This window comes from Microcebus murinus, chromosome 12, assembly GCF_040939455.1.
Source record: "Microcebus murinus isolate Inina chromosome 12, M.murinus_Inina_mat1.0, whole genome shotgun sequence".
Taxonomy (NCBI): domain Eukaryota; kingdom Metazoa; phylum Chordata; class Mammalia; order Primates; family Cheirogaleidae; genus Microcebus; species Microcebus murinus.
In genome coordinates this window covers 82733681-82761225 of record NC_134115.1, presented here as the reverse complement: position 1 = coordinate 82761225, position 27545 = coordinate 82733681, and the positions used below count along the sequence as shown (strand labels likewise).

General features: G+C 39.4%; 1 protein-coding gene across 10 annotated transcripts in view; it reads left to right on the top strand.

The window, feature by feature from the left end:
• Nucleotides 1-313: 313 nt before the first annotated feature.
• Nucleotides 314-27545, top strand: part of STRBP (spermatid perinuclear RNA binding protein) — a 133995-nt gene continuing 106763 nt past the window's right edge. For 5 of the 10 annotated variants that reach the window (XR_012922140.1, XM_076009023.1, XM_076009026.1 and 2 more), the window contains exon 1: nt 366-451. The gene's annotated coding sequence lies outside the window, so the exon portion shown is untranslated. Of the gene's footprint in view, nt 452-21860; nt 22000-27545 lie in introns of all 10 variants that reach the window. The other 5 variants (XM_012771837.3, XM_012771829.3, XM_012771836.3 and 2 more) reach the window with 3 other exon arrangements.

The following is a 27545-nucleotide window of genomic DNA, read 5'->3' as shown; positions in this document are numbered from 1 at the left end:
TAAGAGGAAGGCGGGGACGGAGTTTACGTAAGCGTCCGCTCGCAGGTGCATGCGGCCGCCGCCAGCGAGTGCTCCCTGCGCGCTCCCAGGTGCGCAGTTGGCGCAGGCGGCGGCGCTGCACGGCGGTGGCGGGCGCTGGCCGGCGCTCTCAGGTGCGGCAAGGCGCGCGTGGAGGGGGCGCGAGGCGAGCGAAGGGGCGGGCTTTCCGTTCCCCAGCAGCAGCGGGGCCCGCCCCCCGGCCCGGCCAATGGGTGCGCTCGGCGGCGTCACGTGCTCTCCGCCGCCGCTGCTGCCGCCGCTGAAGCGGAGACCGGAGCCGCGAGCGCCACCAGGGCAGCAGCCGCCGCAGCCGCCGCCGCTGGGCTGAGGAGCCGGAGACGCAGGCGGACGAGGTGGCGGCGGCGGCGGAGCGGGAGCGGGGACCGGGCGCAGGCAGAGCGCGACGGCGCGGGTAGGCTGCTGCGGCAGGGCAGGCGCCTGCGCGGCGGGCCGTCCCGGGCGGGCGGCGGTTAAGGCGGCGGTTGAGGCGGTTGGCGGAGCCGGCCCGGGCCCCGCATTGTTTGTTGTGCGTCCTTAGCAGCAGCGGCGGCGGCCGAGGCGGAGAACAGGGAGCAATCCCGGCCCGGCGGCTCCGGCATTGTGGCCGCCGCCGCCGCGGTGCCCCGGCCTCTTCGGGCAAGGGCAGCCTTCCTCACCTTCGCGGGGTCGGGTCCTGGCCCACAGCAGGGGAGGGCGTGGGCAGCGTGGGGGCCGGGCGCCGGGAGGTGTGGGCAGGATGGAGGGCTGGGGCTCGGAGCAGGTGTTGGAGGACATTGCGGGCAGGAGCTGGGGAAGAGGCTTTGGGGGGCAGGTAGAGGTGTGGGCAGATTGGAGGAGAATGGGAGGCAGAAGGATCCGGCCTAATGGAGGTTGAGGGCCTTGGGGCAGGTTTGGTGGGCCCCTGGGGGGCCAGGGCGAGCGCGAGAGAGACGAGGACGTTCCGGCCGGTGGGGGGACAGTATGTCCGGGGTTTCAGGAGGGTGTGAAGGGGGCTGTGGGGAGGGCAGGGGCGAGTGGGGTGGGAATGGAGGGAGAAGATTGGGCGCTCTAGGCAGGAATGGAGGGAGCTGTGCAGGAATGGAGGGAGCTGTGCGTCCTGAGGGGCAGGAGTGGGGCAGATATTAGGAAGGCCACCTTGGAGGCACGTGAAGGGGAATGATTGAGGAGGGGGTGGGGTAGGGGGAGACGTGGGCAGGCTGGGTGAGCGTGAAAAGGGAGGGAGGGAGGGAAGAGGGTGTCTGGAGTGATGGTGAGGGAAATGGAGGGTGTTCAGGCAGGAGGTGTGGGTGAGGGCAGGCCCAGAGGCTCCAGGAGACCTGTGAGGGTTGTGAGGGAGTGTCTGGCCAGGTGTGTAGGGGAGACAGCAGGGAGGCAGGAGGGGTTGACTTGTGAAGAGAGAATGTCAGATATTTGGTGCTCTGGGGAGAGGAATCTGATGTGGAAGGGGAAAGTTAATTGGAGCAGAGACCCAATTTGGGGGCTTTGGGAGAGAAGTGGGGACGATGTGGTAGGGCAGTGGAGTTGGAAAGGAGAGGGTGTCTGGGCAGGAGTTGTGTGGGGCATTTAACGGGTAGCAGGGAGAGGTGAGTGAAATGGAGGGTATCCATTGCAGGGGAAGTATAGAGGAAGGTGGGAGCAACATGAGTGGGAACTTTTGGGTTGGGGGGCATTGGAGGGGACGGGTGTGTGTGGCAGAATGGAATGTGTGTGAGGTGGAGGGCAAAAGAGGGTGGAGGGGGAGGGAGGAGAGAAATGTTGGTGGCAGGTAAAGTGTGGAGACAAATGGTAGGAAATGTTTCTTTGGAAGGAAATGTGGAGAGAATTTGGGGAGGAGGGAGGTGGAGGGGGTATATTGGAAGGAAATCAGAGCGGGCAATGGAATAGGCTGGGAGGGAAGATGTACAGATCTGACAGTATTTGGAGGGAGGGAAGCACAGGTTTGCAGAACTGGATTTTGCGCTGTATGGAGAAGAGAATAGGGAGGGGACAGTGGTAAGGAAGGGGAGAAAACAGGATATTTTGAGGTAGAGGATGTAGAAGAATGCATAGTACCTATAGTGGGGTAAGGGAAGGGTAAAGTAGGGATGTGTGTGATTAGAAAAGAAATAGGTAATGTATTGGATTGGGGAGTGGTGGTGGTGGGGAAGTAGGATGCCTAGATTTAGGGCAGGAAATGACTATTTAGGTTGGAGAGAGTTAGGAAAACAGGTTGCTTAAGAGAGTATGGAAGGTCCAAGGTGCAGGGGTGTGGGGAGAGATTGGAACACTTTTGAGTTTTGAGAGATTAAAGGGGCCAAAATTTTTAGGTCACTGAAAGAAGGAGGATAGGGCAGGCAGAGTGCAGAAGTTGGAAAAAAAACTAAAGGGAGAGGATTAAATTCCAGACTTAACAGGAACTGAAGATTTTGGGAGTGGGGCAATGCGAGACTTGTATCCTGGAATGATATTAATGGAAAAGAGAGGACGTTAAACCCTGTATCTTATCTGAAAGTTCATACTTCGAGATTCAGAGAGATCATGAAGCCTGATTTTAGTTCCAGAACCCAGTAAATGGGGAGCGGGTAAGGGAGAGCTGAGTGTATGCTCCTAGAGTTGGAGGAGGTGTGTGGTTGGGTTTCAACCTAGCATATTGGTCTGATGAGTGGACAGATACAAGAGCCATGCAGGGTCGTGAGGAGTGCACCAAGAGTGAATGGAAATGGGATTGCAGCAGGTGCAGGGCAGATGTCTTTGTGAAACTGCAAGAGAGCAGGCCCAGCAGCCAGTAGCATTCAAGGGCTGTGTATAAGAGAGGGAGGAAGGGATACCTTGGTGCAGCGTATCAGATATCCTGGTGCTTTCTGGGTAATGGGGCAGTATTCAGGCACGGGTGATGTAATATCTGAGTCCCATGCTACAGACAGATAGAAGTAATGTACACTGAGCTCCTAAAAGTGGCAGAAATGGAGGTTTTTGACTCTTTCACTCTTTCAAAGTGTGAATAACTGTTAACTAGATTGTTGACTTTTTCTCCCAAATAGTTCAAGTAAAATTTAGTTGGAGACTTTTGGATTCTGTGGTATTTCGATTTGAGTTGGCAAGTGTAATGTTATCTTTATTGCAGAAAGACACTTTCAGGGTTAGGTGGACATATGGCTATCAGCTTGCTATACACATGGGAAGTAACTTTTAGGGGTTTGAGCATAGACATTTCAGTGCAGGTCTCATTCAGTGTTCTATGGCTTATATTAGATTCTTTGGGATTTAGAAGGATTAAGCAAACTGCTTTGAGACTGCTTCAGTAAACAGGGTTTCTTAGAATCTTGGAAAATGACTTACCTTTGACAGTTGAAAATTCAGTCTTGTCAGATTTTGCTAAAATATAAACTTCATCATGTTGCAGAAATAACTTCAATTATCACTCTGTGGGCTTCATGTAGTGTGTAGTGTGCTACCTAGTATGATTTCAAATAAAAGATTGCTTTTGGTAACTTAGGAGTTTTCTGGGTTGATTAGTTTTTTCTTTTGTCAGTGTAGGAAGTATCTTAATGCAGCTGTTGTATGTTCAAATAATAAGTTTGAGTGGAAATGGGAATCTTGCCTAAACATAATGAGGGCTGAGCAGAACACCAGTTTGAAGTAATCTGAATCTGTAATTATAAATATTTAAAAAATAAACTGGAAGCTAATGAATTTTAAAATCCAAATTTGAAGTGTGTCATGCAGGCAGCAAAATAATGCACTGAAGGTGTTGCTATAAGATTTTATTTTTGGAGGGAAAGGTTTTAAAAGTATAATATGTCTTTGATTGAAACTCTGGGAGTATTTTGAGATTTATATGTGGAATATAATTGTAGGGAGCATGTCTGACCCCCTTTGTTCCTTGTCAGAGAATTTGATCAGTAAGATATAAGATGAATAGAGTGACCTTTGAAAATTCTCTCCAATATGGCCATTGTTTCCTCCTCGTATTTTTTGAGTCCATTGTGTTAGTTCATTTTATTGATTTGGGTAAACAGTACTTTTCTTGCTCAGCACACTCAATTTTGGCATAGTGTTCTGATAATATGTATTGTTCTGTGAAGTTCTGTGGCTTGGAATAATTTGTAGGCACTTTACAATATTATCCTAAGTTTATGAACCAAGGAAAGCAGGTTATTTAGACTTTGTAGACTAAATAATTGGCTTCTGGTTTTATTTTCACTGGTGACTTGCGGGACAAGATACTTAATCCCTTTGTGCTTGTTTCTCCTCTAGAAACCTGACTCTTTATCTACTTCCCATGAGAATCGAGATGGTTTGTATAAAACAAGTTTAAGTTTTTCAGGAAGACTAGAACTATATAAATGTAGGGATAGATGTTTCTTCCTTTGATGGTTTTTAGACTGGTCAGATGTTAATTAGTACTTCATCGTTGGCTATTTGGTGATTAATTTGTTTGTGAGAAACTTGGGTAGAGGTGAAACTTATGTGAATATCAGAGATGTCTGCAAATTGAAGTTTGTTTATTCTTTGCTCTACTGTCTACTTACCTTCCCTGACTTATTCCTGCAGCTGAGTGTTAGTGCTGATTTGAATTCATCACCTGGAACAGAAGCTTGTGAGAAACATTCTGAGTTCTAGGTATAGTCCAAGATTGTTTCGAAGCATGAATTTCCATAGACAGAGTACTTATTTAGATCAGTGAATTCACTTCTTATATCAGGAATAATAAATAAGATACAGTTTCCTAAGTGTTTTGCAGAAAACTGATTAATTTAGAGTGACTGGAACAGAAAAATAGAGCTGTCCATTCTGCTAGTGACATGAAGCTTCCTTGTTCCAACTTATTGAATATTTTTTTTTTTTTTTTTTTTTTTGAGACAGAGTCTCACTTTGTTGCCCAGGCTAGAGTGAGTGCCGTGGCGTCAGCCTAGCTCACAGCAACCTCAATCTCCTGGGCTCGAGCAATCCTCCTGCCTCAGCCTCCCGAGTAGCTGGGACTATAGGCATGCGCCACCATGCCCGGCTAATTTTTTATATATATATCAGTTGGCCAATTAATTTCTTTCTATTTATAGTAGAGACGGGGTCTCGCTCTTGCTCAGGCTGGTTTTGAACTCCTGACCTTGAGCAATCCGCCCGCCTCGGCCTCCCAAGAGCTAGGATTACAGGCGTGAGCCACAGCGCCCGGCCAAACTTATTGAATATTTTTTAAAGTTTTAGTTAAGAAGTAATTACCATTTGATATTTCTAAGTCCATTTGACAGATTATGCTCTAATTGAGCGAGAATGATTTTTAAGCACTTTTTTCATGTTGGGTTTGGTTTACTAGTTGTAAAGAGCCTCCACATGCTGGTTATGATTGACACTGCAAAAATGTAAATAGCAAGTTGCTTTCTTGGACATTAATTTGCCTTGAGCTTGGTAATACCCAGCTCTGATTGTTTTTCTGTGCTAGCTGATCTACTTTAATAGTTTACTCTCTTACATAACATGTTTGGAAACTATTACCTGTCTTAGTGCTCTTCTGTTTTCATTTGTATTGCATAGATCCTTTTATTGGAAGATTGGTTGTTTTTCAAAATTTGTTTAGCTATAGAAAAACTATTTCTGACAAGGTAATTGTAAGAGGCTTCATTATCCAGTCTAATTTTAGAAGACTATTTATTGAGAGATGTAAGTTAAATGTATATGTCAATTAAATCAGAAATAAAGTAATGAGGCCAGATTAATGGTGATATAGATAATTAGATGATTGAGCCTGAAAGGTGTGTGTTAATCTTTAATCTAGCTTTTAGGTTTTGCATAGTATGGTGACCATATGACCTGATTTGTCACTTTCATGCCTAATTTGAATTATTTTTTTGTAGTAAGGGTCCATAGTATTTGAGAAGTATAGGGCCTCACAAAAGGCTCTCAAGATATGTATGTGGCTGAGTGAATGAAGCAGTACTAAATTTAGTTATTTGATATTCAGATTCTCTTCTGACATTGCTAACACTATGTAAAACATCTGCTTTCTTTAGTTAACTTTAGTATGACTCAAAAGGGTACAGTTGTTTATGTCAATAATAAAATCACAGCCTTGCATGCATTGTGTGACTTCATGGTTCATTTCCATTTGAAAAGTGAGAATTCTGCAGCAGGTTGTGTAATAAATTCTGAGGTTTTTCTGGGTCATGGATAAGATGTTGTTTCTTACTGCACCTGCAGAATTTCCTGTTCTTTGCGGTTTTCCAGGTGCCAGGGCTTTTCATAATATCCTATTGGGTGGATCAGCATTTTTTTTTTTTTTTAATAATTTAACTTAACCAATTTTGTACTGTTGACATACAGCAAATAGGTAATTGCTGTAAAGGGCTTTATCTAGATTTTTTTTCTTACTGTGCCTGTTTTTGTATGCCATTACTAAGCCTGTTTTGCCAGTTTAATTCAGCAAACAAGCATCAACATTTAGTTTCAAAGGCATGTTTTGTGTCAGACCTAAGATTTCTTAGTAGGGCTCAATAATATTGTTTTGAGTAAAGAATAGATTCTTCCCTAGATAGATTGGCCCTCAATGTGAAAATAGAGCCTATACTATAACTTTGGTTACTTACATTTAGTCAGCCTAACCGAAAATCAGTACATTTTAAGACAGCTAGCTAGTGACCTAATAAAGAAGTGGTTTGTTTGTAAAAGTTAAGATGGAGGCAGTTATTCTTAAGATGTTTATAGTTCCAGGTAAATCTGAAACTCATCAAACATTGCACCAATCAGGCTTCTGTACTGCTTAGGCAACGTACATTTTAACCTAATGAAGTTTTGGATACTGAGTAGCTCTTGAATTAAATAATTCTGGATAACTCAATTTTAGTTAGGAAAGCTAGTGAACTAACTAGAGGGGAAAGGTGTTGCAGTGTTTTGTTTTGTTTTGTTTTGTTTTTGTTTTTGTTTTTAAGACAGAGTCTCGCTTTGTTGCCCAGGCTAGAGTGAGTGCCATGGTGTCAGCCTAGTTCACAGCAACCTCAAACTCCTGGGCTCCTGCCTCAGCCTCCTGAGTAACTGGGACTACAGGCATGCGCCACCATGCCCGGGTAATTTTTTCTATATATATTAGTCGGCCAATTAATTTGTTTCTATTTATAGTAGAGATGGGGTGTCACTCTTGCTCAGGCTGGTTTCGAACTCCTGACCTCGAGCAATCCCGCCTGCCTTGGCCTCCCAGAGTGCTAGGATTACAGGTGTGAGCCACTGTGCCTGGCCAGTTTTGCAGTTTTGATGATTAGCAGCTGATGGCAATAAACATCTCAAGCCCTTGGTGTTCATATTTTCAGTTGTTTTTGCAGTAGATTGTGAATTAGCTTACAATGTCAAGGTTAGCATGGAAGAACAGATATCAAACATGTTAGTGATGAGGCTTTTAAAAAAAGGCATCCTAAAATAAATATTAACTGAGATGTTTTCTGGTTTGCCAGCTTTGTGGTAAATGTTGTGGAATCGCACAAAATTGGCTTTTGAAATTGGTCAGTATTATTGTTTAATAGTGTCCTTTATTTCTAAAGCCCAGAGTTCACATAATTGGACTTTTGTCCCTGTGATAGTTGTATAAGATAGGTGAATAGCAGAATATTACATTTGGAAAAATGGAGGCACAAGGAGTTGACTGTAGAACAGAGATAGGCAGACTGTCAGGTAACCTTTTCAGAAATTGTATATCTGATTCCTTTTAGTCCCTGAATTTGGCAAGGAAGTTCGGTGGTTGCCAAATTAGAGATCTGCCTCTTTCAGTCAAGCTGTTGAGTACAAGTCTTTTCAAGGACTGCATGGGATAATGCTTAGTCCTCCTGGGAAACATAGGGCCCGGGATTATGGAATAGTAGTGAATCTGAGAAAAAGGGCTGGCACTGAGTGGACTCTCCTTATGGGTATGCCCAGAGGGACTCTGTGTGCAACCTTGACTGGTGTATTAGAAGAAGGATGTTTTAGACACTAGAAGGCTTGGCTTTGTGGTCTGATCCTGCTACTTAACTAGTTGAAGACCTGTCTCCTCAGGTCTAAATTGGAATAAAACCCTTCATTTACAGAGTTATAGTGAGGATTAAAGAAGATAAAATTGTTTGTAAACTGTAAAAAGTTATGTAAAACATAACTTTTTTTAAAGGGAGGATTGGACAGAAATTAAAGGCAGGCTTTGATGTGATGAGAAAATTTGACTCTGAAGGATCTGGATTTTTATTTTTTATTTTTCTTTTTTTTTTTTTTTTTTGAGACAGAGTCTCACTTTGTTGCCCGGGCTAGAGTGAGTGCCGTGGCGTCAGCCTAGCTCACAGCAACCTCAAACTCCTGGGCTCGAGTGATCCTTCTGCCTCAGCCTCCCGGGTAGCTGGGACTACAGGCATGCGCCACCATGCCCGGCTAATTTTTTATATATATATATCAGTTGGCCAATTAATTTCTTTCTATTTATAGTAGAGACGGGGTCTCGCTCAGGCTGGTTTTGAACTCCTGACCTTGAGCAATCCGCCCGCCTCGGCCTCCCAAGAGCTAGGATTACAGGCGTGAGCCACAGCGCCCGGCCCTATTTTTTATTTTTCATCATTGAATTTTCAAACTTACATAAAAGGGAACAGGATAGTGAACTTACATATATCCATCAACTAGCTTCAACAATTTTGCTGCTCTTATTTAATCTATCCCTCACTCATAATTACATTTTGCTATTGTTTCTGCTGGAGTATATACAGCAGATTGTAGACATCATATAGCTTTCATCCATAAATACTTCACTATGTATTTCTGACTGATAAGAACTTAAAAGAAATAACCACAGAACTATTTTAACCCCCCAAATTAATAGTAATTCCTTATCTTTTTTTTTTTTTTTTTTTTTTTTTTTTGAGACAGAGTCTCGCTTTCTTGCCCAGGCTAGAGTGAGTGCCGTGGCGTCAGCCTCGCTCACAGCAACCTCAGACTCCTGGGCTCAAGCGATCCTCCTGCCTCAGCCTCCCGAGTAGCTGGGACTACAGGCACGAGCCACCATGCCCGGCTGATTTTTATATTATATATATTAGTTGGCCAATTAATTTCTTTCTATTTTTTTATGGTAGAGACGGGGTCTCGCTCAGGCTGGTTTTGAACTCCTGACCTTGAGCAATCCGCCCGCCTCGGCCTCCCAGAGTGCTAGGATTACAGGCGTGAGCCACCGCGCCCGGCCTAATTCCTTATCTTATATTTGGAAGGACCTGGATTTAAAACATAGCTCTACCACTTACTAGCTTTGTACATCAAGCATATTATTTGCTCTCTCTGAGCTTCTGGTTCCTTATCTGTAAGATAAAGATAATACTTCATGAAGTTATTTTGAGCTTAAATGAAATAACATAAAATGCCTAACACAAAGATTCTCAGTAAGTGGCCCAACCTCTTTCTGAGCCTCCTATGACATGTGAATAAGAATTATGGGCTGCCCTCCTTCCTTCTTTAGTATTACAAAGGGAGATAGTACTCTAAAATTATTGCCCACTAGCCTAATGAAATTTCTCTTCATTGGGCTATTTGATTCTTTTAGTGAAATTCTATAACAGTTGAAATAATGTCCATTTTCTCCATCTCCTGCAACATCATTATACCCCTTGTCTGCTGGCTCATTCCAGTCAGCACACACATACTATATTTCATCTATTTTTTTTAAACAACAATTCTTGACTGCACTCTCTTGCTACTACCCAATTTCTTTGCTTCCGTTTGTAGCAAATCTTGAAAAAGTAGTTTCTTCTACTCATCTTCAGTTTTCCTTTTCTGTCCTGAAACCATTCTAGTGAGATTTTCAACCCATCACTTAACTGAAACTGCACTTGTCAGAACCATCACGTTTAATTCTTATTTCCCTTTCTGAAACACTTTGTGCATTGGTTTCTAGGATACCACACTCTTCTGGATTTTCTACCTCCTTGGCTTCTTCTCATTTTTCTTTTTTGGTTCTTCGTCATTACTCCTACCTCTTTAATGGACACCCCATGGGATCTGTGTTCTTTATTCTCATTCCTTTGGCGCTCCCATCCAGTCTTATGGCTTTAAGTACCATGCATGTGCTGATGACTACCAGAGTTTTATCTCTAGCCAGAACTCCAGGCTTGTATATCCTACTGCTTACTTGACATCTCCACTTATATATTTATCCTTATCTCAAACTTAACTTAATCTGTTCTTTCTTCCCCCTGCCCCTCTCATAGTCTTCCATATCTTAGTAAATAGCAACTCTATCTTTCCAGTTTCTTTTTTTTTTTTTTTTTTTTGAGACAGAGTCTCGCTTTGTTGCCCAGGCTAGAGTGAGTGCCGTGGCGTCAGCCTCGCTCACAGCAACCTCAAACTCCTGGCTCAAGCAATCCTCCTGCCTCAGCCTCCCAAGTAGCTGGGACTACAGGCATTCACCACCATGCCCAGCTAATTTTTTCTATATATATTAGTTGGCCAATTAATTTCTTTCTATTTATAGTAGAGACGGGGTCTCGCTCTTGCTCAGGCTGGTTTCGAACTCCTGACCTCGAGCAATCCACCCGCCTCGGCCTCCCAGAGAGCTAGGATTACAGGGGTGAGCCACCGCGCCCGGCCGTCTTTCCAGTTTCTTATGCCAAGACTTTGCATCATCCTTGACTATCTTTTTCTCATGCACCATTTCTCTCACACACCACATCTGGTCTATCATGAAATCTTGCCAGCTCTGTCTTTAGAATATATCCATACTCTGACCAGTTCTTATAACTTCCACTGCTCTAAGCTTACATCAACTCATCCAAATTATTATAGTGGCCCTCTTTGCTCTTTCTCCCTTATGGTCTATTCTCAATACAGTGGCAAGAATGATGCTTTTAAAAAAGTAAGTCACATTTTGTCTCCTCTGGTCCAAACCCTCTGGTGATTCCCTATCTTGCTTAGAGTAAAAGGCAAAGTCTTACCCAGTCCTTATGTGATTTGATCTTTTCTTTGCACTCTGACTTCATCTTTTCTTACTTTTCTTTTTGCTTACCCCATTCTGGCCACAATGGCCTTCTTGCGGTTCCTTTACTATGCCAGGTATATTTCTGTCTCAGTTCCTTTGCACTTGCTTGTTTGCCTTGCCTAGAATGCTGTTGTTCAGGTATTTGCTTGGCTCCATCTTATCGCCTATTCTCTGTGAAGCCTTCCCTTACCACTCTGTTAAAATGGCAGTTCCTCTTTTTCTGGCCTGCCTTAGCTTAGCTCCTCTTTCCCCAAACCCTCTTTTTCTCCACATCACTTAACCCATTTAACTTACAATATATCTTGCTTATATTGTTTATTGCCCTTTTCTCTCCACTTGAGTATGAGCTCCATGAAGGCAAAGATTTTGTTGGTTTTGTAGATTCCAAGCACCTAATAGAACAGTGCCTGGCACTTAGTAAGCACTTGAGTATTTGTTGAACGAATTATTCTTTTATTAGTTGTAATCTATTACTTGGTAAAGGGTGCTGTAGTTGTAATTTTAGTTTTTCCTTTGGAATACTATACACCTGGAAGTCATTTTGATGTCTTTCTGTTTTTCTTCTTTATGAGTATCCTTTCTTATTAATTTATTCATCTTAATTTTGAGCCCTTATTAAGCACTGTGCTAGTTGCATTGAAACATACAGAGATAAAGTATACATAGACCTTGACTTTTAAGAGTCTATTAAGGGAGTTGCTGGTATGATATGTATTAAAAAAAGTACCTAAGAGATAAAGTGATCCAGAATTCAGAACAATGAGAAATTGTTTTTAGCTGAGGGGAATAACTGAGAGACTTCAGAGAGGATGTGGTGTGTGATATTTGTACTGAGCCACAGAAAACAAATAAGATTTATGATTATGAGAAAATGGAAAAGAGAATTCCATATGGCAGGAATAGGATTAGCAAAATAAGAATGCTCAAGATTTGTGTGGGAAATAACAAGTGGTTAATTAAAGATAAGGAAATAAGAAAGGAATTGGTAGAGCATAAGTTTGGAGAGGAATGTTGGAGCTACTGATAAAAGGCCTTGAATGCAAGAATAAGGAATTCACACTTTGTGCTGTCAACTATGGAGCTTCATTGAAGGACATTATTGGGACTGTGTTTATGAATTTGACAACTTTATGTGGAGAGACTGAAATGCATAATCCAATAACATTTCAGTGTCATTTTGCTATAACGTTGATGAGAAAAATAAATGGATTCCCAGCTGGGGTCACTGTCTGTGTGGAATTTGCACATTCTCCCCACGTCTACATGTGTGGGTTTCCTCTGGGTGTTCTGGTTTCCTCCCACGTCCCCGAAATTTGCACATTAGGTTAATCAGTGTGTTGAAATCGTCCCAGGATTAGTGAGTGTGGGGATAGATTGGTGTCCTGTCCAGGGTTGGTGCCTGCCTTACACCGTGCGCTGCTGGGGTAGGCTACAGCCACATGTGACCCTGAACTGGAATAATTGGGTAAATAGTTATCTTACCTTACTTGGTTTTTATTAATCTTTCTTAAATGTATTTAATATGTATAAATTTATTATTTCAGTGTTCAATATTGGAAGTGTTTTGGAATTTACTTGGAAGTTTGGTGGAGGTTTATGACAAGAAGAACTTAACTCTTGTTTACAAATCAATTAGCCCATGTAATATTGGTTTTGTTATATGTTGTTTTGCTTAAAGTTGCAGTTTCCAAGAACCTACTGAGAATGTTAAGTGAGCACTTACTGTGTGTGCATTGATTAAAATGCTTTTGTAATAGTTTGGGGGAAAAGTGATAAAAGTAGTGCAAGTGAGTATAGAAAGGTTGCGTTGGAACTGAAGAAACTTGGTAACTGGATGTGAGGGCTGAGCAACAAGTTTGACAACTACAGGGTTTCAAGCCTTCTTGACTGGCAAGCTGGCGTGGCCTGTCAATGTAATCAGGGAACCCAAGAGAAGTGAGATCATGAGGCAAGTTTAGTTTGATTTTGGTATTAAGTTTGCCAGTGTAGTGGTGACATCCAGGTGATGATTGTTCTGACAAAAAGAAAATTAGTAATCTTTTTAGAAATGATGTGCATCTGTGGCTTTGGTGCCTTCATTTTGATACAGCTAACTGCCAGAAAGAGAGTTAAGACTTAATTGCTGAATCTGTTGATGGCATCAGAATCTAGATAATTGATTTGGAAAACTTCTGATATTTTTCTTTTGATCTGTAAGTGGCTCAACTTATTTCATAAGTTTGTTATTAATAGATAAGTTACTCTTGTGAAAGCACTTTATGTATTCTCAGTAGTTTGATACGACTTGTTATCCTTTGAGCTCATCTTTACTGCTGCTTCCTTGGCGATGGATTTTAAGCAGTACCTGTCTTATCCCCTTGAAGGCAACAGGTGAGTGTTCCTAACTACTAACCTTGAGCACCTTTTTGAGATAAAGTCAGTGCTTATTTGAGTTAAAAGGTTTGTATGATCTTGCCATACTGTAGTCTCTCCCCTTAGGACATAGAGCCACATTGGAAGAGGACAAGGCTTTTAACCTAATTAGTGGTAGTTAAGGTATTGGTTGCCAAAACATTTCTTTAACAACCTATACCTAAGAAAATACCAGAAGATATTAGAGGATTTAGCTTCTGTTCCAAGCAGAATCAAGAACCATTTAAGGTTCTTTTAGATTTATATCCTGCCTTGTAAAAGGAGGTGTTTTTAACCTAAAGATTTTTTTTAGGAAAAAAAATAGTTTGCAAAATAATATTAATAATTGTATACAATTTTTATTTATAGGCTATCTAGTGATGTATGATACTTAATATTTTTATACTTAATGCATTTTAATAGTTGAAAAAAGACATAATTGAGTTTATTAAAAACTTGTGTTTCACCAGCTTAGCTTAAAAGGGTGACTTTGAGCTTACCACATTAGTCATTTCTGTATTAAATGTTTTTCCTTTGTGCTTAGATGATAATGTCAGTGGATATGATTTTGTTATTATAGTGTTTTCCAGTAATTAGGAGTCAGTGGGTCTCAGTTGTCTTGAAATGAGAAAATTTTCCTGTTTAGGATAATTTATATTTTCACCTCAATAGAGGTGTGGTAGCTTTTAGTTTGTCATATTTAGCATATATTGTAGTTAATTTTTTTTAAATCTAGGCAGTTTTATTTCACATAATTGGTTTGCCAAGAATGTAAGGTATAAAATTGAAATCTTGTGAGAAACCTGGGAGATCCTTTTTGCCATGCTTTGTTCCAGAAAGGTTAAGGTACCAGTCAAAAATCACACACTTAACTAGTGGCAGAGTTGGGGTGAGAGGTGAATTTCATGACCTCCAGTGTTGGGCTCTTTCTGCCATGTCAGGCTGCTGCTTAGAAATGTGGACCAGGGCCGGGCGCGGTGGCTCACGCCTGTAATCCTAGCACTCTGGGAGGCCGAGGCGCGTGGATTGCTCAAGGTCAGGAGTTCGAAACCAGCCTGAGCAAGAGCGAGACCCCGTCTCTACTATAAAATAGAAAGAAATTAATTGGCCAGCTAATATATATAGAAAAAATTAGCCGGGCATGGTGGCGCATGCCTGTAGTCCCAGCTACTTGGGAGGCTGAGGCAGGAGGATCGCTTGAGCCCAGGAGTTTGAGGTTGCTGTGAGCGAGGCTGACGCCACGGCACTCACTCTAGCCTGGGCAACAAAGTGAGACTGTGTCTCAGAAAAAAAAAAAAAAAAAAGAAATGTGGACCAGAAAACTTTGAAGGAACTTAGCTGGTCACGTTGCTAGTGCCTAATAATGTTCAATAGGAATAATTAGGATATTTTTTCCCCATTCTCTCTGAAAATACTTTTGAAAAAAGTTAACCATTTTATTTATTTATTTATTTTGAGACAGAGTCTCACTCTGTTGCCCAGGCTAGAGTGAGTGCCATGGCGTCAGCCTAGCTCACAGCAACCTCAATATCCTGGGCTCAAGCAATCCTCTTGCCTCAGCCTCCCAAGTATCTGAGACTACAGGCATGTGCCACCATGCCCAGCTAATTTTTTAATATATATTAGTTGGCCAATTAATTTCTTTCTATCTATAGTAGAGATGGGGTCGTGCTCTTGCTCAGGTTGGTTTCGAACTCCTGAGCTGAAACGATCCACCTGCCTCAGCCTCCCAGAGAGCTGGGATTACAGGCGTGAGCCACTGTGCCCTGCCAAAAAAAGTTAACCATTTTAAACTGAACAATTCAGTGGCATTATGTTCACAATGTTACCTTCACAATATTGAGCAACCAACACCTTCTCTAATTTCAAAACATTTCCATCACTTTGAAGTAAAATCACTTACCCATTAAGCAGTTTGAAAAATTTTTAAGCAATTAAAATAAAAATCTTTACTATGACAAGTAAGGTCGAGTATGGCAAGTTTGTATTAGAGGGGTCACCCCTATGCTTTACTACCCATCTCTGATTTGCTAGTGAGAAATGAAGAGAATCCTCCTTATGTTCTTTAGTAATGGATGCATTACAATTACAGGAGCAACATTAAAAATGAAAGTATCAAGCCTATAATGATTAATAATGCTGTAGCAGACATGCATTAAGCATAATATCTCTAATCTTCACACTAGCCTTTCAGAATGGTTACTATATCTCAGATGAGAAAACTAAGAGTAACTAAGTTCAGTAACTCCAGAGTCACTTACATTGTGAGTGGTGGATCTGGGATTCAAATCCATGTCCATTTGGCTTGAAAAGTTGGATATTGTCTTCACTAAGTCTGGGATTGAACAGGCAAAAAACAACAAATGGAGCAATCATCTCAGTACTCTCTTAGCAGGATAGTTATAAGGGAAAGGAATTTGAGTTTGCTAGTCCTGTTAGTTTCTGTGCATTAGTAGCCACTTTCTCCTGACTAATTGTGATTTATATGCAGTAGGCAAAGAACAAAATAGGAAATAACCTTTGGGACTCTTTACTGGACATTATTATAAACAATTAGAAGAAATTGCAGTGTAGCTTCTGTGATTTGTTCTTAGAAATTCATTTCTTTTTTTCTTTCCATTTATTTTTAGTGAATATTTGATTTGCTTTTAAATTCATAAATTGATTTGCTTGAGTGGTTAATGATTAGTCTTAACAGTATTGGAGCTTGATTGATTTCCCTTTTCAAGATTCTGTGGAGCAAAGTGGTGGTTCAGTTTGAATGAAGAATAGCTCAAATTGTGTGTGCTGAAGTATTTTGTAATTATACCTTTGTCCCCATTAAAAATACTTTATTGTAGCTTTTTTAAAGTTTGAAAAGAACTTTTGGTAGGCCACTTGTCATTCATTCCTCTGAAATCCCCTAGTAAGTTGCCTCATAAACCTTGTCACTTTTCTTTTTGGTGTGAATAATGTGACTTCTCTTCAGTAATAGGCACTGGGTAATGTGCCTCTTCAATATACTGGGTTTGGGTAGAAAGGATGGTATCATGTAAAATATAGCTTCCTTGCTACTTTGGACAATAGATTTTTTTTTGGTTATGTGAGCATAACAAGAATATGAGCTATAGCAATAGCAGCTATCTACAAATGTCCTGCATTTAAGTGAATTGATAGTTATCCAAAGAAGTATAGATTTTTGACAGTGACCCTGTGACTTTTGCTAATATCTAAATAGTAAGTACTTCCATAAATGGATTTCAAGCTTTTAAAAACTTTTATTTAAAAATTTTAAAATGCCTTTCTAACTTGGCTCAAATATTACACATTGCCTTTCTGTTTTGATCTATGGATGAGGTTTCATTTTCTCTGGAACTAGCAAGAATGTATTATAAGGAGCACAGGCTTTGGAGTTGGTCAGATTTGTTTTCAAATCCTTTTCTGTCATTTTCTATCTGTAAGACCTTTCCTCTTTTAAAATGAATATAATACCTTGCAGAGTAGGATTAGAGACGATGTCTCTAAAGGACTTAGCACAGTATCTGGCGCATAGTAAATTGTGTTTGAATTGTAGCTGTTATAAGAAGTCTAAATTTTGGTAGCCTAGCCAACATCATCATAATGTAAATACAGTGAAAACTCGTCTGCATACTATCCTTCAGTCGATACATTTCTTCTTGGGCTTTTGTCTTTTTTCTTTGTTAAAATGCCGTGTGTCAGTTTTCACTATTTCCTGCAGCTTGCCCTCATTTTCCCAGAAATGCTTGGCAAACATCTCCATTGATTATTGTATAATTTACCTCAATAGATAGTGCTATAGAAGCTAATGATGAGGCATTTGCTCCCTTATAGCAATCCTTCAGTTAGGTGTTCCATGTAGCATGCTTACTTTACTGGTGCTTTCTACCTTTAGAGATGTCAGCTGGCTGAATGCCCAAGTTTATGTCAAGAAGGAAGCTTTGGTTGTCTGGAATGAAAGAAATACACAATGCCTACTTAATGCTGATAGTATGTTTTATGATGATTGTTAATATTAAAGCATGAAAAGCTATATCCTTGCCTATTAATTTTACTCATTACTTCCTCATTATTTGTATTGTTTCTCTTGTTCTGTTCAGGACATGCAAAAGGCCTTTTACTCTAACTGTAGGGTTGAGGTTGTGATGAATCATAATCTAAGAATACTAGCTATTGAGAGGACTTTGGAGATCAGCTGGACTAATCCTCTTATAGATGAGAAAGCTGAGTGAGAGAAGTTGTGACTTGCTCAAGGACACTGAAAGTGTGTGACAGGTTTGATTTCCAATCCAGTGTTAGCAAGGTAATGTGCTAGAGTAGAGAGAGCCCTGGACTTTGGAGTCACACATGCCTAATTTTATGTCCTGATTCCACCATTTATTAACTGTGTGACCTTTGGCAAGGAAATCTGAGTTAGTTTCCTGCTCTGTGTTACTTTATTTGTGGGGTCATGAGGATTATGAGATAACGTAAGTACAGCACAGTGCCTGGCATTTGCTATGGGCTCAATAAGTGCTGTCTGTTCTGTTGTACTGTTTTTCTTGATTACTTAAAACAGGTCATATAGCTAAGTGATTATTCTTTATGAAATGGGAATCAATGAGAATGGTTGATGTTTTTGCCAAAGCCTTTCACTGAAAATGTGTTGTTGGTTCATTGGAGGAGGACTGCTCACAGCAAAATTAGTGCTGAACATTTGTCAAGAGTTTAGTGACCACTGCTCCAAGTTGTATAGTGTTGACATGGTTCCTTCCTGGGAAGTGTCTGCGTTTCCCAAGTGAAGTGGACAGAGAATCTAGCATGGAGAACACCAAAATCAACTTACATTTAGTTAGGCCATTATTTCTCAAACTTTTCTAAAACTCAGGACCCTTATCTGCTCTTAGAAATTTATGAGGACCCCAGTGATTTCTTGTTTATGTGACTTAATATCTATTGATATTTGTATTAGGAATTAAATCTGATAAAAAATTTAAATACTTGTCCATTTAAAAATTCCAATAACAACCATTGTATATTAGCAGAAGTGATATGTTTTTAAAGAAAAATAACTTTTCTAAGACAAAAAAATTAGAAGAGTAGCGTTGTTTTACATTTTTGCAACTCTCGTTAATGTTTAGCTTAATAGAAGACAGCTGGGTTCTGATAGCTGCTGCTTCATTCAGTCTGTTGTAATATGTTCTGGATGAAGTATACGAAGAAGAAAATCTGACTTTCATAGAGCTATGTAGCTGGAAAAGGTAGGTGTATTTTAATAGCCTGAAAGGTATCTGAAAGGTAATTGTTGGATATTTCTTTGATACTACCCCAAAACTTGAGAAATGATATTTTCTTAATGGAATCTGAAACCAGATTAGTGAACTTTTTATATTCTGTTATGTCAAAATCCATTGGTGTATCATGCATTTTGATTGGATCTTTTATCCATACGTGATTTCATAACATCATGCATTAGTCACTTGGAAAATACTGGTTCACTGAATTATGTTGATCTTCCAAATGTGACATATTTCATGATATTTTATCTTTACACATTATGTAACCTCTGGAAACTCTGTACTCATGAGAGAATGAGAGTAAAAAAGGCACATAATGCCTTCATATTACTTGGAAAATAGTTTTGGCCTTGTATAATAGATGAGGATCTCCAGGGGTCACTGGACTACACTTAGAGAATTTGAAGTTAGACAAATTGGTTAACTAAAGGAGTGACCAGATTTGCAGACTAAAGCTTTAATAGTAGATATTCTGCAAATTATTATGGAACAGATTGCTATACAAGTCTTAGTCTTAGAAACTATCTTATTCCTTGAAATAAAAAACAGCCTGATTTTGACATGCAATGAATTGGCCATTAAATATTTGAGATTTTTTACTGACAAGGCGTTGTATTAGATACTGTTAAAGATAATAAATTATGAGAAAAGGTTCTTTTCTTCAGTAGTTTATAGTCTAACTGAAGGGTAAGACATATAATCTTGTGAAAAGATGACTAATGCAGTGCGTTCTGTAACAAGGGTGACATATATGGAGAGAGGCAGCCAGTCTGTTTTATTGGAAAGTGCAATGCTTGTTTAGGTAACCATTACATTAGTTAGGTTAGACTGAAGAATTCATACAGAATAATTAAGCTAGGCTTACAAAATTAAGTTGAGGTTTGTATTTTTATTCTCACATTGTTATCTAATTTTTATAGCTTTGTATAGTTTCTGCTATTTTTATAGGTTCTTATTTCCCTTTCTTAAATTACCATGATAAAGGTAAGGTTGGTATGTTATTGCTCTTTGATAGATGAGAAAAGATTAAGTTAAATCTGCCAGAATCACACAGATATGAGCAATATGCTATTTGCATATATTGGAATATATGTACTGTCATTAAAATAAAATAAAAACATTCAGATCCATTTCTTTGGGTAAAAAATACATACATGTATATACAGAGTAAATACAACCAAGATTTTGTAGAAAGAGTTTAATGCTTCCTGAGGCACCTTGTGTATACCTTGTGCTTAGGTGTTTCCTTATTAAATTTTTATAAAGATTTAAAAAATAATGTGCCTAGCAATAGAAGGCACTCATGGCAGCAATTGTTACAGCTTTTTCAACTCAGAGTTAGCTCTAATAGTATATATGAGACATCTAACTTCTCAATATTTTGGATATTCTGATTTCTCCATTGTTGAATGTGGTAATTCATCTATTCTGGCCTCTGTTTATAGCGAGCTGATTATTATGTTCAGGCACCGTGCTATGCATTTTATGTGCATTGCATCTTTAGATCTGTACTACAGTTTTACATGAGGTGAGTGATGGTGTTTCCATTTTATCAATGAGAAAACTTAGGCCTGGAATAGTTAGTTGTACAAAGTACTTACTAGCTAAGAAATACAACTGGGATTTGAACCTGTATCTCTTTGTCTGCAAAGTATCTTCTCTTAACCTTTTCTTTTGGGTAGTAAATTGAGGGAAATAGTTTTTTTTTTTTCTTTTCTTTTCTTTTCTTTTTTGGACACAGTCTTGCTCTGTTGCCCGGGCTAGAGTGCCGTGGGGTCATCCTAGCTCACAGCAACCTCAAACTCCTGGGTTTAAGCAATCCTTCTGCCTCAGCCTCCCGAGTAGCTGGGACTACAGGCCTGTGCCACCATGCCCGGCTAATTTTTTTTTCTATATATTTTTAGTTGTCTAGCTAATTTCTTTTTATTTTTAGTAGAGATGGGGTCTCTGGGATCTCGCTTTTGCTTAGGCTGGTCTCGAACTCCTGATCTCGAGTGATCCTCCTGCCTTGGCCACCCAGAGTGCTAGGATTACAAGTGTGAGCCACTGCACCAGGCTGAGGGAAATATTTTGGATCATAGTAGAGTTTTTGCTATTTTTCAAAAGATAGCTTTTTGGGAGAGGGGGTTGGGTAGTGCTTATTCTTACCTTATAAATGTATTAATTGGTGTTTGGATTCCAAATCTGATTTTTTTTTTGTTATTGATGCTCTTAATTATTTAATTGCTTGATGAAATTACAGTAAAATAGTAATGATAAAATTTCTCAGATCTCTTTTTCCAAGGTCTGGGTGATATCTTATATTGATGAGGAACAGTTTGTTTGTTAGGCTTTTATCAGTGGTTTTAGGCCAAGAATTGACTTACCTTACTGTCTAATAATATTACTACTTGTTTGAGTAATGATCATAGTCACTTTTGAAACAGTATTGTGGCTTACAAAGCTTGTTTGAGGGAAAAAATTCATTTGTACTGGCAGTCAGCCAATATTTTATAAGCTACAATTTTCCTTTGAATAGCTGGTGGTTTGGAGCTCCATAATTTGTGGTTCTTCTGAACTTGTAAAAAGATTACACATATTTAAAAATGACCTTATCACTTTAATGTTTTAAGAAACATACAACTGTCAAGATTATTATGTTATAATATTCTTGTTGTTTTACTTAATTTTTCTGGGCTGCTGACAATCTGTTTTAAGTTAATAATTTATACAGTATAATTGGAATCCTGTCCCCACTCCACCCCCAAAAAACCTCCAAACAAACCTAAAAACCAAAAACCACTTTAGTAACATTAACAGGCATAGTAAAAGGCAAAGGAGATGTGAATGTCTTTATCAGTCTGCCAAAATCCTTGCAGTCCCCATGCTATTCCACTACTTGCCACTGCTTTCCCAGTGTGTTGAATTATGTGGTATGTGGGTTTGTTTGGGTGTGTATAGTTCTTGTATGACATTTAGTTTTATATCAGATTTTTTGCGATGCTGCCACTGTTGCTTTTTCACATGCAGGTGCAAAAGAATACTTATTTCATTTGAAATGCTTTGTGTTCTGTACCTTGTTCTCATAGTTTCTGTATAGGTAAACTTGTGAAAGTCATGAGCTTATTTTAAATTCTTTCTTTGATTTTAGGTTAAATACAAAATAGAATGTGATAACTTTTATGCTTGAAAGATTTTGGAAAGCCAGATTAATAGATCAATTTTTGTATTTATAGGAGTTTCACAGATTAAAAACCTGCTATTCAACTTCTGATTCAAACTCCATTGTCAAGTAGGAACATTATTTAAAAATATGCCATAGTGAACTATTGTCTTCTTGGGCTAATTCTTTGAGTCTTCTTTTGTTTCTGGAAGGTGAGTGAGGTTTGGGTTAACGTTTCCATTTATCAGTGGCATAATTTTTGTGGTTAAGATTTTAGCAAATTGTTAATATAGCTATATCCTTAACAACTATTAATAATCTTGGCATGTTAATAGGGTTTGCTTTTACAAAAACTCTCTTAACTCTGGAGTATACTGATTTTCTTTCTTGATTAAACACTGGAATTACCTGAGAGTTAAAAAAAAAACAAATACAGATGCTTGGGTTTTAGTTTGAAGGATTCTAATTTAATTGATCCGAAATGCCGCCTAAGCATCTGGATTTTAGAAGTAATTCCAGTGTGCATCTGAAGCTGAGAATTCCTGCTTTAGAAGATTTGTTAGTCCACCCAGGGAGAAATATTTGATTTCAGAAGTTTATAAAACTTTTTATTTTGAGATAATTATAGATGCACATGCTGTTATAAGGAATAAAATATTCAATAATAATGCATGTCTATAATTATGTCATTTCAAGAATGTTATATAAATGTAATCATACCAGATGTAAACTTTTAAGATTGGCCTTTTTTTCACTAAGCATAATTCCCTTGAGATCCATCCAAGTTGTTGCATATATCAGTAGTTTGTTCTATCTTACAGCTTAGTAGTGTAGTATTCCTTGGTAGGCAGATGAGTACCACAGTTTGTTTAATCCAGACGTCCTCAGGGGTCACATGCCACCCACCTAGGACATTTATCTGGCCTGCTGGGTGTTTTTGCCGCTGCTGCCTGTCCTGCTTAGCAGCTGACTCGTCCCGGGCCCACAGTGCGGACTTTCCAATGGTCTGAGGGACAGTGAACTGGCCCCTTATTTAAAAAGTTTGAGGACCCCTGGACTTTAATCATTCACCTGTTAAAGTCATTTGGATTATTTCTGTTTTGGCTATTACTAATAAAGCTGCTGTGAACATTTGTGGGACAGGCTTTTATATAGTTATAATTTTCCATTTCTCTGGGATAAATACCAGAGAGTACAATTGCTGAATTGTATGGTAAAAACATTTTTACTTTTGTAAGACACTCCTATACATTTTCAGAGTGGTTGTGCCATTTTACATTCCCACCAGCAATGTATGAGTGATTCAGTTTCTCTATATCTTCACCAGAGTTTGATGTCATTTTTTTTAATAAAAATTAATAGACTTTATTTTTAGAGCAGTTTTAGGTTTACAGAAAATGGCCAGATAATAGAGAGTTCCCATATATACCTTTACCCCTCACAAGTTTTCCCTTTTGTTAGCGTCTTGTATTACCCTAGTAAATTTATTACAATTGATGAACAATAATGTGATATTAATGCATTATTATTAACTAAAGTCTGTAATTTATATTAGGGTTCAGTCTTTGTGTTGTATAGTTCTATGGGTTTTGACATTAAATGCATAATGTTATGTATCCACCAGTATAGTATACAGAATAGTTTCACTGCCCTAAAAATTTCCTGTGCTCTACCTGTTCATATTTTTCCCATCCCTAGCTCCTGGCAACCACTGGTCTTTTTACTGTTTCTATAGTTTTGCCTTTTCCAAAATGTCTTACAGTTGAAATCATACAGTATCTAGCCTTTTCAGACTGGCTTCTTTCACTAAGCAGTACATTTAAGGTTTCTCCCTGTCTTTACATGGCTTGTTAACACTATCGTGGGCTGTCTCCATTTTTTATTGCCGAATAATATTCCACAATGGGTATACCACAATATTCAGCTGTGGATGTACCACAGCCTACCCATTGAAAGGCATCTTGGTTGTTTTTAATTTTTGGAAGTTACAAATAAAGCTGCTATAAACAATTGTGTGTGGCCTTTTGTGTGGGCCTAAGTTTTCAAGTCATCTGGGTAAATAGCTAGGAGCGCTATTCATGAATTATGTGCTAAGACCATGCTTAGGTTTGTTGAGAAACATGCTTAGGTTTGTTGAGAAAGTTTTCAAGTCATCTGGGTAAATAGCTAGGAGCACTATTCCTAAATTATGTGCTACGACCATGCTTAGGTTTGTTGAGAAACTACCAGGCTTTTCCATAGTACCATTTTGTATTCCCATCAGCAATTAATTATTTTTTATTTTAACCATTCAGATACATACATCACCACACATTGTGATTTAATTTGCATATCTGATGGACAGTGGTGTTATACATTTTTTTTTTTTTGAGACAGAGTCTCGCTTGTTGCCCCAGGCTAGAGTGAGTGCTGTGGCGTCAAAGCTCACAGCAACCTCAAACTCCTGGGCGCAAGCAATCCTTCTGCCTCAGCCTCCCGAGTAGCTGGGACTACAGGCATGTGCCACCATGCCCGGCTAATTTTATATATATATATTAGTTGGCCAATTAATTTCTTTCTATTTATCGTAGAGACGGGGTCTCGTTCTTGCTCAGGCTGGTTTCGAACTCCTGACCTCGAGCAATCCGCCCGCCTCAGCCTCCCAGAGTGCTAGGATTACAGGCGTGAGCCACCTCGCCCGGCCTATACATCTTTTTATGTGCTTATTTGCTATCTGTATGTCCCTTTCAATGAAATGTTTATTCATGTCTTTTGCCCATTTTCTAATTGGGTTGCCTTTTTTTTTTTTTTTTTTTTTTTTTTACTGTTTTGATGTTTCTTTATATATTCTTCTAGTTCAAAGTCATTTATGAGATATGCAGGTTTGTAGTTATTTTCTCCCTGGCTGTTGCTTGTCTTTTTATTCTCTTAATTGGGTCTTTCATAGAACTAAAGTTAATTTTGATGAAGTTCAATTTATTAGGTTTTCATTTTATGGATCTTGCTTTGAGTGTCAAGTCTAAGAACTCTTCAGCTAGCCTTATGCACTAAAGTTTTTTTCCTAAAAATGTTTTTTTTCCTGAAAGTTTTATGGTTTTACTTTTAAGTCTGTGATTTATTTTGAGTTAGGTTTTGTATAGGTGTGAGGTTAGATCAGAGGTTTTTTTTTTTTTTTTGTGTGTGTTTGTGTCTTATGGCTGTTCAGTTCCTCCAGCCTCATTTGTTGAAAAGGTGGTGTACTACTTCCATTGAATTCCTTTTGCACTTTTCTAAGAAATTAGTTGGACATGTTTATGTGGATCTATTTCTAGGTTCTCTATTCTGTTGCATTGATCTATGTGTCTGTCTTTCTGCCATATGTTAAGCTATATGTTAAGTCTTTAAATTGGGTAAAATGATTTCTCCTATTTTATTTTTTTTTAAATTGTTTTAGCTATTCTAGATCTTATATCTTTCCATATAAATTTCAGAATAAGTTTGGGTATGTCTATAAAAAACCTTGATAAGAATTTCATTACATCTATAGGTCAACTTGGGGATAATCAACATCTTTATTATGGAGTGTCTTTAACATTGGGCTTTCTTATTTTTTTAAAGACAGGGTCTTACTCTTTTAGGGCTAGAGTGCAGTGGTGTGATCATAGCTCACTGTAACCTCATCCTCCTGGGCTCAAGGGATCCTCCTGCCTCAGCCTCCTGAGTAGCTAGGATTACCAGCATGGGCCACCATGCCTGGTTAATTTATTTATTTGTTTTTTTTTTAAACAGAGTCTCACTCTGTTGCCTGGGCTAGAGTGCCGTGGTGTTAGCCTAGCTCACAACAGCCTCAAACTCCTGGGCTCAGGCAATCCTTCTGCCTCAGCCTCCTGAGTAGCTGGGACTACAGGCATGCACCACCATGCCCAGCTAATTTTTTCTATATTTTTAGTTGGCCAATTAATTTCTTTCTATTTTTTAGTAGAGACAGGGTCTTGCTCTTGCTCAGGCTGGTCTTGAACTCCTGACCTTGAGTGATCCTCCTGCCTCGGCCTTTCAGAGTGCTAGGATTACAGGTGTGAGCCACTACGCCCAGCCAATTTTTTAATTTTTAGTAGAGATGGGGTCTCGCTCTTGGTCAGGCTGGTCTTGAACTCCTGAGCTCAAGTGAGCTCAGCTCCCTGCAGAATGCTAGGATTGCAGATATGAGCCACCATGCCTGGCCTACCACTAGGTTTTAATAGATTGGAATGAGATTGGAGAGAGAGAGTTAAATGCTATGGAGATAATTGAAATAGGTTGTTATTAAAATAGGGAAGAGGAACATGGTGAATACTTGATTGGCTTGATCAAGAAAGGCCTCTGAAGAAATCTTATTTATGGCGAGATCTGAATGTCAAGAAAGAGTCAGCCTTGGGAAGAAAAGGGAGAAGAAAACTATTTCAGGAAGAGAGGAACAAGCTAGTGCAGTACAGGGACACAAATGGAGTGTGGAAGGAACAAAAAAGGAGGACATAATGGCTGGAGTGTAATGAGTGAGAGGGAGAGTAGTACAAATGAGGTTGGTGAGATAGACAGGGGCCAGGGTAAGGGGTATGATTTTTATTTTGAGGGTGATGAGAAGCCACTGGAAGGTTTTGAATAGGGGAGTGAAAAGGTTAAATGTTTTCAAAAGATGACTAGAGTTACTGTATGGAGAAAGGATTGAAGGTAGGGCCAGAACAAAAGCAGGAAATGAATTAGGAGCCTGTTTCAGACCAGGTGAAAGATGATTCTGGGAAAAGGTTCAGGATATAATTTATAGGTAGAATTGACAGGATGTGTTGATATATGTCAGATCTGCAGCAAAGGGGAATCAGGGTAATGCCTAGATTTTTTTTTTCCTTATAAAACTTGGGTGGATGATTATTGGTCTTCAGTGAGTAAGACTTTGGAAAGGAACAGGTAGGTTTTGGAGAAAAAAAATCAGTAGTCTTGTTTTTATGACTTTATGTGTTTAGTGGACAGTCATCAACTAGATATACTAGTCTGGAGTCCAGGTAGAGATCAGGATTATAGATACAGTATGGTGATCTGTACATGGACATTATTTAGAGTCATGAAACTGGGAGAGGCCACAAGAAAGTGTGATGCAAGAGAAGGGGGTGCCCGAGATAGAGCCTTGGAACACTGGCACATTCCGAGGTCTGAAAAAGGTGGCAGCAGAGTCATTAAAGCCTAAGAAGGTTTAGTCATTGGTGTCATTACAATGTTTGTGCCTAATGTTATAGAGAGATAAAGATATAGAAAAATCAGTTCTTTAAGGCTTTCATTGAAACTTAAGGAAATTTTGTGATATCCATTGCTTCTATCAATTCTGATGAAGGGGAGAAAAGATATGAGAAGACAAATAGAAGTACTTTTTGTTGGAAAATTAGTGATGTTGCTTTTAGTGAAATGCTAGTAAAATCATATTCTCTGTGTTTCTTATTTTAGTTTGCCTTCCTGAATTCATAGACTTGATAACATTGAAGAAAATTCAGGATCTCTAGATTTTGTGGTGGTGGACAGACAATACTTAAAACTTTTATATATATAAAAAATAATGTAATGGTTTCATCAAGAAAGCATCATATGCAGTATATTAAGTGATTGAGTACTGGGTCTAGCATGGTGCTAAAATTGGGGGAGAACAAAAGGAGTATGAAATATAGATCTTGTTTTCATTGAACTTTGATGAAAAGAGAAATAAAAATGAATAAGCTAAGGTAGTTGGAGAAGATTTCTTAGAGGAGTTGGGACTTAAGCAGGTAGAGCAGAAGAA